Genomic DNA, 12,473 nt, shown 5'->3' on the forward strand with positions numbered 1-12,473 from the left:
TGGCAGGAGGATTCTTTACCACTGAACCATCAGGGAAGCGCCTTCTTTGTGTTACTAGTAAACTGGTAGAAGCTGTCAAATATTTTACTGTCCTCCCTTCCACCCTAGACTCAGGTTCATGGGCTGCCCTCAGCCAGTGAGAAGCACCTGCATGGCCGTGAGTAGACAAGACAAAAACCCAACCAACCCAACAAAACAACAACAAAAAAATACATGTCCATCACAACCTTGAACAGATGGTGGCTTATGGAGAAGCAGTATCAGCACCAAGCAGGAGTTTAAAAATACGGAATTTCAGCTCTTATTCCAGATCTTCAGAATCAAGATCTGCTTTCTAATAAGTTGCTGAGGCAATCTGTATGAACTTCAAAGTTTTAGAAGTGTTGCTTTACATTATACAACATGTTGTTCTTTTTAATTTTCAAAGATCAGTCACCATTAGGCTTTATTAATCTATAGGGTTGCCAGATTTAATGCAGGATTTCCAATTAAATTTGAATTTTAGATCAAGAACAAATAATTTTTAGAATGAATATGTCCCATGAAATATTTGGGACATACTTATACTAAAAATTATTACTTGTGTATCTGAAATTCAAATTTAATTGGCTATGCAGTATTTTCTCTGGCAATCATACTCACCCAAAAATTCTCTCTCCACGACAAATGGAAATGAACAAAAACAGTCTACAGGAAAGCATTCATACCAGTTTTCTATTTTACATGGTAGATTGTAAGTGTTAAAATCAGAACATGGAAACTGTACACAGTTTAAGTCCAAAAAGTATTTAATACCTGAGGTCCCCTAATAAAATGAAGGGTGAAGATTCTGTTAATCCTAAATGAAAACTACTCTGTAGAATGAGTTAATTTTTAAATATACCTTTGAACTAACTAATGTAATGAATTTTGACCAATATCACCTTTATCCCATAGAACCTGACCACATGAACTAAGTAAACAGGAAATAAGCGACAGTAGTCACTGTTAGACTCCCTCTGGACACAGCTACTTTAATTTTCTTCCTAAAGAAAAGGGTTGCAGCCTATACCCAGGAGTTTTAGAAAAGTAGCTTTCAAACATTCAGTTTGGGGGGCTTCCTTTGTGGCCTGGTAGTTAAGAATCCTCCTGGCAATGCAAGGGACACCTGTTTGATCCCTGGTCTGGGAAGATCCCACATCCCGCAGAGCAACTAAGCCCTTGTGCCACAACTATTGAAGCCCCTATGCCTTAGAGTCAGTGCTCTGCAACAAGAGAAGTCATCACCATAAGAAGCCCATGCATCACAACGAGAGAAAAGCCCGTGCAGCAACCCACCACAGCCAAAAATAATAAATAAGGAAATAAAACCTTAAAAAATTCTGTTTGGGAAAAAGTCAGATTGTATCACATTCAAAATGTAAAGGAAACTTTACTTTTTTGTATGTTAGTTGCTCACTTGTGTCCAACTCTTTGTGACCCCATGGATTGTAGGAAAGGAATTCTCTGCTCTATCTGTGGGATTCTCCAGGAAAGAATACTGGAATGGGTAGCCATTCCTTTCTCCAGGGGAATCTTCCTGACCCAGGGATCGAACCTGGATCTCCTGCATTGCAGGTACCAATTGCAATTATTTGGAAGATAGTTTAATCCACTTTAACATTTAGTCTATCAAAATATTTACAGTCAGTCAAGTGAGGAATTTTGGGTCGTTGAGAGATTGTAAATTTCATTTCGAAACCTTTTGCATAGTTATCAGTGGGCCACTTCCAATACAGTTTATCAGTAAAAATCTTCCATTTATCATACTCCTACAAAGTCTTATCCTCTTGGCTGGTAGTGAAATGTCTAGGGACTAGGAGAAAGACTTCAGTTCCAAGGTAATATCCTTAAGGGCTGATGAGTGTTAGAGACTAAATAAATATCCATATTCTCCCTCCCACCAGAGGTTTTATCTTGCTGTCACCTTTTAATTAACTATTCACAAGCTGTCTCCTATTACAGATGACTTTAATAGGTGAATGATATACCCTCATTTACATGCCAGGCCATAAATAGGCCAACTAACTAATCTTTCTTAAATTTAAAAATAGAAAAAATTGTTTAAGAACAAAATGGCTAAGTAGTTAATTTATAATAGAGAATAGTCAGAAACTACTTAAAGCCTCTTCCTCCCCAATAGTGGACTGGTTAAATAAATAATTGTATATGCATAGGATACAACCATTACAAATCTTTTCCAGGGCTCCTTGGAAAAAGGGCTAAATTTGGGACTGGAGCAGGAAATTACATGGTGATCCTGGAATATCTTGTCATCTTGTCAAAGGTAAGTGTCAGAGATTTCTGGGTCATGTCACAAAGGACTCAGGAGTCAACTTGCAGATGCTCCCCTTGGTCAAAGAAGAGACCATCTGAATATGAATCAAGATAATTGTAATGCTGTGGGCTTCAGTCTATTAGTTCAGATTGATATTCTAGAAAAAACTCTATTGGTGCCCTTGGAAAAAGCTAAGGAACCAATTCATTTTGAAAACTGATAAATAGAGAGAATAAATCAAGCACCTATGTCACTTCTCATACACAGATTTTAACCTAATAGTTGATAAGAAGAAGTTTCTCTTTACAGCTAGTTTCTATTTCAGCTAGTAATAGATGCAGATAAAATAGAATATCATCATATTGTAGACCATAATGAAATGATGCAGCTAGAAAATGATTATTAATGATGGCTAACTTAACGAAAAGACAAGCAGAAGTTACTCGTCTTCCGCATATAACATATACAGAACACTTTTGCCAAAAATCAAACTAGAATTTGATCAATCCAATATACATACACACACACATATACATATATACACATATACATATGTATATATACAAATGCACACACACATGTATGTGTATACACACATATGTACACACATACATGTATATACACATATATACCCATGTATCACATATATGCATATATACATATATGTATATGCACATATATACACATATATATGTATATGTACATATATACATATATATATAAACAATAATTTAGGAGAAGGCAGTGGCACCCTACTCCAGTACTCTTGCCTGGAAAATCCCATGGACAGAGGAGCCTGGTAGGCTGCAGTCCATGGGGTCGCTGAGAGTTGGACACGACTCAGTGACTTCACTTTCACTTTTCACTTTCATGCATTGGAGAAGGAAATGGCAACCCACTCCAGTGTTCTTGCCTGGAGAATCTCAGGGACGGTGGAGCCTGGTGGGCTCCCGTCTATGGGGTTGCACAGAGTCGGACACAACTGAAGCGACTTGGCAGCAGCAGCAGCAAACAATAATTTACAGAAAATAGAGGTGATAAATGAGCATATTAAATGACACCAGAAGAGTCACAATCAGAAACCCCAGACTATGGAAAATCCTACCGGACAAAGAACATAGTTTTGCTTCAACGAATCAATTGAAATAGGAGGGAGAAGCCATGGATTAACAGACTTACATATCAGACAATTCACTGTGTGAATTTTTTGGATTCCAATTTAAACAAATCAACTGTAATGAAAAAACATCTGTGAAACAACTTAGGGAAATCTGATTTGAAATCACTGTCTTCAAGAGATATCTACATCCCCATGTTAATTGCAGTGTTATTCAAGTATGCATGTATATTCAGTTACTTTCTGAATATGTGATATTAAAACATTTTTATAAACATTGTAGATGTGATAATGATAGTGTCATAATTTTTAGAAGCATCCTATCTAGATATAAGTGCTGAACTATTTGTGGATGAAATAATTTGATGTTTGTTTCAAATTAATATGGAGGTAAAGATGCTTGAATAATTGTTGAAGCTAGGTGATATGTTCAAGGGCATTCATTATACCATTCTTTCTACTTTTGTATGTGCTTGAAATAAATAATTAGGTTTTAAAATTATTTTGGGGGTATAATCTCGATTTTAAATTTGTAATTTAAGTGCAGAGAATTAGTTCCCACTAATTCTGTCTTTCGGAGAAGGCAATGGCAACCCACTCCAATACTCTTGCCTGGGAAGTCCCATGGACAGGGGAGCCTGGTGGGCTGCAGTCCATGGGGTCGCTGAGAGTCGGACACGACTGAGCGACTTCACTTTCACTTTTCACTTTCATGCATTGGAGAAGGAAATGGCAACCCACTCCAGTGTTCTTGCCTGGAGAATCCCAGGGACAGGGGAGCCTGGTGGGCTGCCGTCTATGGGGTCGCACAGAGTCGGACATGACTGAAGTGACTTAGCAGCAGCAATTCTGTCTTTCCCCAATCCCCACACTCTTACCAATTACTCAGTCACCTTAATGTTTTAAATAGTTCTTTTCTTTAATTTCTATGTGTACCTATCACTAAATCAGTTCAATTCCATAGGTGGAGAAAAAAAAAAAGGCAACACACAGATGGCATTATTGATGGGCCAGTTGCATTCTTGTGCTCTGTCCTTCAGGGACCAATACTTTTGAGATAGTCAGGAATAGAAGACTGATCTGTAGTGAAGAGACCCCTGCTTCTCTGAGAGAAGTTAACAGATCCTTTGGGGATAAGACTATGATTTTGATCTCATCAGTATTCTGAGCTTCATTCAACTGTGACTGACAGTCACACAAGTCAATACAGGAGCACTTTGGGAGAGCCAAGTTAGAGATTTTTTTTTTTTTTCTTACAGATTAGTGCTTCCATTCTTACGGAGCTCATCAGTAAAACAAATCAGAGTACTTTTGATTCAACAAATGAGTGTAATGAAGCTGTATTTCTAAGAAAACTGCATTCTTGGGCTAGAAGAGAAATAAAATTCTAAATTGCTTGTTCAAATAAAAAAAGTGAAGGAAATGAGAGTATATTCTAGATGATTATTAATGCTTTCATTTTCACTTTCTTTAATCCTAGATTAACTCATAGCCACAGCCTAAATGCAAACTTAGAGATTCAAAAAGCAACGAATTTTTATCTTTCACAGTTGTAATCCCATCAAACACACTTCGTAAAAAATAGAGTAAAATTAAAATGGAACACCATCAGACCATTAGAAACAGAGTAGAAGAGGGTAGCCAAAGACATGGAAAACTGTGAGTCAGTCCCATCTAGTATTTTCCTCAGGTTTCATTCGCAATTCCAGAAGAAAGCAATACTTAAAGTATTCAGTGGCATCCTTTTATCAAGTTATTGAATATAATTTGAGAGCTTAAGGTGATATGTTTAAAGATTGGAAACAATAAAGAAAAATCCAATAGGCTTTTAATGCAAATGAAACAGGGAAAACTGTAGTAAGATATTTTGGATTTAGAGAAGAATGTGGCAATCACCAAAACTTAATGTGTAATTGCATAAAAATGCTGGTGCAGTGAAATTAGAAATTCAACAGATGGTCCCCAAATAAAATATTTCTGCAATATATGAGAACAATTGTTTCCTAACTCCTCTCAAGTGAAAGTGTGGATAATTAAGTGCAATCTAAACCATCCCATCCAAGTCAGTTCATTTTATCAAATCATCCAGGGGAATGAACTCAAGACAAGGCAACTTTCACTGAAAACACAATTTCTCATTTAATTAATTAACAGTTACTGAGGGGTTATTGGGGTTACAGAAAAGATACAGATATTAATAAGAAAAAGAAAATACAGGGGATTTCCCCAGTGGCCCAGTGGCTAAGACTGTGCTTCCAATGCAGGGGGCCCGGGTTAGATCTCTGATCAGGGAACTAGATCCCACATGCTGCAATTAAAGATCGAAGATCCCAGGTGCTGCAACTAAGACCTGGTGCAGTCAAATAGATAAATAAAAGTAAATATGAAAAACAGAAAAAAAAAGAAAATACACCCTTTACGCCTGAACAGCTCCTAGCTGAAACTGAGAATATGCACCAAAGAACTTGAATATTGACCATGTAGTCTCCTGATTTTTCATAAATGTTAAACAATAAATTGTAAGAGGTTGAAATGTTCAAAGATACCAATGATTGTAAGAAAAGACTTATAAGATCCACATGTGATGAGAGCTGAACTTGGTGTCACCTAGCATCATTTTTCTGGACTTTTTACCAGGAAAAACTTTTGCTTTTAGCAACCATTTAAAAATGGTTAATTTATATGTACTTTATTCCTTTTAGCATTGCTTTACCTTATTCACCACATTTCTCCAGTGGTCATTATTTATTCAAGGTAACTATACTCTAGCAGACCATTTCATGTTCAATTTTATTATTCTGAGGCATTGTGGTCCCATAGAGACATCCTACTAAGGCACTGTTTCTCAAACTTTATTATGCATCAGAATCACAGGCAGGAATTGTTAAAAACTAGGTTGCTAGCCCCACCCTTGGGCTTCCCAGGTGACTCAGTGGTAAAGAATCTGCATGCCAAAGCAGGAGATGCGGGTTTGATCCTTGGGTTGAGAAGATCCCCTGGAGAAGGAAATGGCAACCCACTCCAGTATTCTTGCCTGAGAAATCCCATGGACAGAGGAGCCTGGTGGATTATGGTCCACGGGGTCACAAAAGAGTCGGACATGACTTAGTGACAAACTGCCAATAAGCCCCAGCCTCAGAGTTTCTGAGATGGAGCTGCACACACAGAGTAGGCCGAGGATGCAGCCCAAGAATTTGGATTTCTGATTGGTTACCAGGTGATAGTCATACTACTGGCCCAAGGATCACACTTTGAGAACACTTTTCTAAGTGATATCTGCTTCTTCTCAGGAGTAAGTCACACGAGGAGTTGAGGAAATCAAGAAAGTTTTCTTACTCCTATGAAAATCTCAGACCTGCTTCTGTCCATGTATTTAAGCCCAACTTCTTCCTTTCTGGAGGCTTCTGATACTGAGTGTCTTTTTAAGGTAGTAGCTCCTGAGACGCATGCTCATAATGGTATAATAGAAGTCAGCTTATCTATTTAGAGAGACGTACGACTACGCTCACAGATTAAGGATTAATTATTTCCAAAATAGATAACAAGATGAGACAGAACAGAGATGGATCTAGATATTGTCATACTAACTGAATTAAGTCAGACAGAGAAAGATAAACATACAATATCACTTACATGTGGAATCTAAGAAATAGTACAAATGAACCTATTTACAAAACAGAAAGAGTCACAGATGTGGAAAACAAATTTATGGTTACCAAGGGGAAAAGGGGGAGGAGGGATAAATTAGGAGACTGGGATTGACATATATACAATATTCTATATAAATAGATAATTAATAAGAACCTACTATATAGCACAGCTTCCCAGGTAGCTCAGTGGTAAAGAATCTTCCTGCCAATACAGGAGACACTGGAGATGTGGGTTTGATCCCTGGGTGGGGAAGGTCCCCTGGAAGAGTAAAGGCAACCCACTCCAGTATTCTTGCCTGGGAAATTCCAAAGAAAGAGGAGCCTGGCAGGCTATAGTCCATGGCGTTGCAAAATCAGACAAAACTGAGCAACAGGCAGGGTGGGGGAAGAGCAGAAAGGAATGTGGACCATTGGGAGACTGTAGTCCAGGCAAGGGGTATGAGGACCTGAAATAGGACATTGGTGAGGAGAATGGAAAAAGAGGAATATTTCTGAGTTAGAAACAGTGGGGCTTAGGCTTTGTGTCGATTTTCTAGTAATAAAGGACAGATTAAATGGATGAAGCAGAATCAGTAGTCTGAAAAGCTGTTTGTCACCTTTTCCAAGATAGTTCTATTAGTTGGTTTGTTGTAGGCACCTGTCTCTTCAAAATACATGACAAAGATATTTTAAAATCTGGTAGAAAATATTTAAAATTTTGATATATTAAAAAATATCGGGAATTCCCTGGCAGTCCAGTGGTTAGGACTCTGTGATTCCACTGCAGAGGACCCAGGTTTGATCCCTAGTCGGGGAACTAGGATCCTGAAAGCGTGTGCTGTGGCCAAAATAAACAAAACCAAAATGCTTACCTCATTGCAGTGAATAATTGAGATTGAACTACAAGAAATATGATGCTAAATTTGACTAGTCAAAAGAGAATATAATAATTAGAGGATTATTTTCTTGCCAAAATTTAATAATATTTTAAAAATTCTTCAGCAATGCTGAGAAAATAGAGAACAAGAACTGTATGTGTATTTGCAGGTGATGCCACTGTGTGTTCTATCTAGGACTCAGCTGGGTGTATCTCTATCCGTAAGTCATACGGAATTAGTCACATTGATAAAGTAATATTGACCACAGAAAAGTAATATTGCTTTTAAAGTGATATTACATATACAGTTATTTTAAAAAATACTTGCAAATTATTACTTCATTTAGTGTTTTTCTCTTCAGAATGTTTGAAGGCTTTGATCCAGTGCTCTCTAACTTCTAGTGTTGTTGACTGATGGATGCTGTTTTGTGTTCTCTTTGGAAGCTTGAAGGTCGTATCTTTGTCTGCTGTATGTTCAAATCTCCTGATGACATGCTTTGGTATAGATCTATTTTTATCCATTTTGGTGGGCACTTGGTGAACTCATATAATTTGGTAACTCATGTACTTCAGTTCTGGGGATTTTTCTTAGATTATTTCACTGATGACTTTCAACATTTTTACCTCTTATCTCTGTTTTTGGGGCCATTATTATTTGGATTTTGGACTGGTCCTCTCTACTTTCTAAGAAATTTCCTTAATTTTCTCTTCCAAAGTTTTTACCAATTTTTTTCCCCACTTATGCTTTCTGATTTTCAATTCTAAATGATCTAAATGTCTCACGATAGAGCCTTCCCTCAAATGTCTGATAATCCTTGGTTGTCCGCTAATATTTAAAAACAGGACAGTAAAATGCTGATTGGAAAGTCTGAATGACTGGGTAAGAGGTTGTCAGCTATAAAGTTCCCTGTAGTGTGATTTGTTTGGGCTAATAGGTGGGAACCTTCCATGTCAATATCTTCAGGTCTTTCCTCTTGGAAAGAGGTTAATCAGGTTCCACACAGATGGACCTTCTAATCTCTTCCTTGGAAGTTGAAGGTCTGGCTGCTGGAATCTGGGAACTGAATTGGTAAAAACATTTGGGAGCCTCAGCATCTAATATCCAAATGTTCACTTAATCCCCCTAGCCTCTAGAGATCACCAGTTTCACCTTCTGCAGAGAATAAGTTTTCAGTACAGGCATTTAATGCCTTAAATAATAAATGACACTATCAAGGAATAGAGAACTCCTTTTAGCTATGACCAGAAAGGAAAGGTGAAATCTGTACTAGGAAGTTCCTCAAAGCTGAGGGATTTTTGCTGGCTGATAGAAGAGAATGAGAGTGGATTGTTGATGACTAGTAGAATCTGGCTTAGGATAAAAATGGAAAATCTTGGTTTTTAATTTATCTTTGATGGGATAGTGACATGAACTGAAGGTAATACTTCTTATTAAATTAATTGTTACATGATGTTGTTTCTTTCAGTCCCAAGCAGACAGCTGTGGAAAAGCACCAACTACTGGCTGCTCTTCTATAGCGCAGGCAGCTACAAGGGAGTCTACTGGTCATCACCCTTGGTTCTAAGGGGAAAATGTTAGCAGGGCAGTCATTCCATCTAGATAGCAACTTGCCACTTGACTTGATTGGCTCTATTCTCTCTCCTCCTCTGAGCTTTCTAGAATTCTTGCCTTCTGAATAAGAGGCCAAGGTCAAGTCTTTCTCCCAAGGGAGCAAAGCCCATTGTTTTGGCTGCTTTTCCTTATGATTGTAAAGTTTCTTTGGGCAGTAAAGATCTCCCTGATGAAATTGGGTATATGAGTGTAGATATGGGGGGTTCTTAGAAAGAAGAGACTGAAAACTATGCCGACAAGAATTCCTGTGTCTGCCAGTTGTGAATGAGCGGTACACTAAGGTCTATGAGATTATATCCTTCTTGAGGACGGCGGGGGAGGGGGGTTTGATACTTTCTGTTCCTAAACAGCATTTAGTACCATGCTGTGCATATAAGAAGTGTTCATTAAATATATTTCAATGTTTATTTATTGAGGCTGATTAGCTTACACTATAGAAACAGTACTATTAATTACCACTGAATATGTGTTACTGGCTGTTTCTCTCAGCTTTTAAATAGTCTTCTGGCTCTATCTAGCAAGAGCTTGGAAATGACTTACAAATAACAAAACTCCTGTTTTTTTAAATGTTTTTTTGTCTTCCATATATGTATTGTAAATTATAGAAAATCTGTTTGTGGGAAACATACTTCCCTAGTAAAAATGATACATGAAAACACTGTACCACAGAATGAAGAATAAATTCATGTTTAATGTCAAATACTTCAGATTTAATTCCAGCCTCCCTTTTTTGAGTGTGTACTATACACCTGGCACTATGTTAAGTGCACACTACAGACAGACATATGGCAGCCCCATCCTTTATGGAGTGTTTAATCTACTGAGGAAAATAAACTATATAACAATATGGGTCATAATAGATATGAAACTTTACCAGTCAGTCCCTCAAAGGAGTGAGGGAGCCTCCATGACTGAGGGTTTGAGCAGTGATTTCTTCTTCTAAATTAGTTGTAAGAGAAGGATGAGAAGAAACTGGTTCTTCTTTTCTCTTGAAAATAGCATAAATCCTTGAATGAGATTACATACTTTCTCCTCTCCTGGAGATCGCATTTCAGTTTTACCACCGAGACTATTTCTGATGGAATGAGGCCTAACAGTTCTAATTAGACTTCTCTTCTTGATGTTTGGGCCTTTGCTACAAAAAATGGCCACTGGGCCTTATATCGCTTAGAAACCATTAGATTACAAAAAGCAGAGTACTTTAACCCTGTCGGTTCCGTCAATGACGGCAGACCTGGGTTCATAAGCTGTGATCAGAGACTTGAAAACATCACCGTCTACTTTATTTTCACCTGGCAGGACCTGCTGGTTGGAAGATGGCGGTCCAAAGTCCAGGAGTTACTTGTTTTTTTTTTTCCCCATAAAATATGCTGGTGATATTCCTTCACATTTTTGGGTTGCTTTTAAACGCTCCTGGATTTCTTGAGCACTCGCAGAAACAGGAGGTTGCCTTTGAAGCTCTCTTGGAATATGAAACAAACAAAAACTCTCCCTGAAGCCCCCAACGTTGGCCCAAATTGTGTCATGCACATTGCCAACCAGTAACTGCAGCAGCGAATGGAACTATGCTAGGTTATTTAGGTTGGAATTTTGCTAATTTGCTTACACTGGAACCACATTCTATAGTAGATAGCTAGGCCAGGGATGTGACGCTAAGCAGCAGGGTGGTTGTTTACCCAGATAAGGGGGAGTAGATACAGGGGAGGCTACAGAATCTGGCACAAATACAGAGTGTGGCAGATGACAAAGTCATGGAAACCCTTACCCTCAAGCTACAACTGCCTTCTTCCGCTGGACAGCTCTATTTGTAATAATGTATAGTAGTCGCATATCTGCAACTGAGTCCATCTTCTTGTTTCCATGCAAATCTGGCCTCCAAAGGCTCCTTCTTGCCTTCCTGGTGTAGGCTGCATTTTTTTCAGTGTTACTCTGCCTATGTCTTCTTTCCTCACGTTTCTTCTGCCGGGGCCTTACTGGTCTTTACTGCATTCACTGACCCCAAAGAGTCAAACCTTGGCTGATACTGAAGAAAACCTTACTTAGATATCCGGAAAGAAATTGAGGTTTAATTATTTTGTAGTCTTTCTACTCCGTTTGGGGTTCTTCAGGCCAAGTTCAGTACTTGCTCCAAGACTGCGGCTGTGCGACAGAACCTACCTGGGCCGTCTCTAAAACGAAGGGACTGGCTTGATCCATTACAAAAACTCTTCTTACGGTGCGACCCGGTAGTCTTGATTGGAAATCAGTAAGAAGAGAGGACTGCAGACGTAGAAACTTGAGTGAGTGGAGTGTTTGGGAACCTGAATCCCACGTTGCTTTGTGTGGTTTGAGGGAGGTCTTGCCTCTTCTGCATTCCGCCCACCAACGAATGTGACCACCCGTACCTACTCCAAGAGCCCGCCAAGGTGGCCGGTCTCTCTTCCCCACGCACTCATCTTCCGCGGCGAGCTCTGCGCAGCCTACTGGGGCCGGAGCCTCCGGGCCAAGCCAAGTCTGGCGTCCGGCGTCCAGCGCGGCTTGCTCCGGAAAGCCTTTCAGGATTCTTGCGGCCTCGGGCTAGGTGGCCTCGGCAGCGGATCCAGATGCGCCCGCTGTTGCGTGTCCGCCGCTCCGCCTCGGGAAGAGAGGCCAGAGCAGAACGGGCTGGGGGAGGCGCCACGGCGGCTGCCGCCCATCTCCCGAGGGCTCGACCAGGCTTCCTCGCAGGCGGCCCGGCCCTGCCTCACGGGGTGCCTGCGCGTGCCTCCCGCCCCTCCCCACCCGCTCCGGTCCGCCTCACCCCACCGCCGGCTTTGTCCGCCAGCCGCGCGGCGGCCCCTCCCCGTTCCCGTCGGCTCCTCCCCGCCCCCTCCGCTGGCCCCACTTCCTCGGCGCAGGCGGCGGGAGCGGGACGGGGACGAAGGGGTTAACCCGGGGCTCTTCCCGGCGCGGAGGGATCCAGA

Source organism: Capricornis sumatraensis, chromosome 2, assembly GCF_032405125.1.
Source record: "Capricornis sumatraensis isolate serow.1 chromosome 2, serow.2, whole genome shotgun sequence".
Taxonomy (NCBI): domain Eukaryota; kingdom Metazoa; phylum Chordata; class Mammalia; order Artiodactyla; family Bovidae; genus Capricornis; species Capricornis sumatraensis.